This window comes from Strix aluco, chromosome Z, assembly GCF_031877795.1.
Source record: "Strix aluco isolate bStrAlu1 chromosome Z, bStrAlu1.hap1, whole genome shotgun sequence".
In the NCBI taxonomy this organism is placed as follows: domain Eukaryota; kingdom Metazoa; phylum Chordata; class Aves; order Strigiformes; family Strigidae; genus Strix; species Strix aluco.
Genome location: NC_133971.1, coordinates 86,638,539 through 86,639,408, shown reverse-complemented (window position 1 = coordinate 86,639,408; position 870 = coordinate 86,638,539).

The following is an 870-nucleotide window of genomic DNA, read 5'->3' as shown; positions in this document are numbered from 1 at the left end:
GTCCCTGCTCATAATCTTTTCCCAGCAAGAAATGCCATGCAGGCTTCTTGTTTATAAAAGATATTATATGGACTCCTTTGTTACCCAGTTTCACAGCTGATCCCTTGAGATATGTATGATTTCATTTACTTGGTGAAGGGGAAAATTGCAGCAGAGTACTTCTTTTTTCAAAAAACATCTGTGATTATTCTGAAGAGGAAGGCACCCAATTTTCAGCCTGCACATCAGATGGGTGCTGATGGAGTATTAAGGGGAGTTTGCATTTCCCATGGCCTGAGCTAGCTGAGCAAGGAGAAAGAAATTATAGCGCTTGATAATGCTGTGGCAACTGTTTTCACCCTTTTACTGGAAGAAATTATTGAGAATCATCTCTGTGGTGTGGATTCAGCCAAGCTTGTAAGCATGCGGTGAATTCTCATGTCAGGATTAAAACCTAGCACTGAGTCAAGCATGGGTTAGGATCTAATAGGATCCGTGTGTGTTTTGGGACCAATTTAAAGCCAAAGGATGCAATCTGTCAGGTCCCGGGCAAGGACTCAGCCATCGTCCTCCTGAGGGAGTTCAAGCAATTAACGAACAAGCCCAAGTGCCTCAGTTTCCCCATGGAAAGTGTTCTCCCATACCACCAGCTGTGTTGATGGAAATCCCTGTCCATAAGCCAGCATCCTTCTGCCCACGGAGGTGACTTCTCCTGGGTGAAGGCATCTCAGCAGCACCTGCAGGCTTGGGGTGGGCAGGCTGGCTGTGAAATGCTCTCCGCTCTTGGTCCAACCTTCCTTGTTTTTAAGCAAAGAGCAGTTTAAAGGTGACGTGAGTAAGCAGTTTAGGAGAGTCCTGGGGTCTCTGGGCTGCAATGCACCTTTGGCTGCA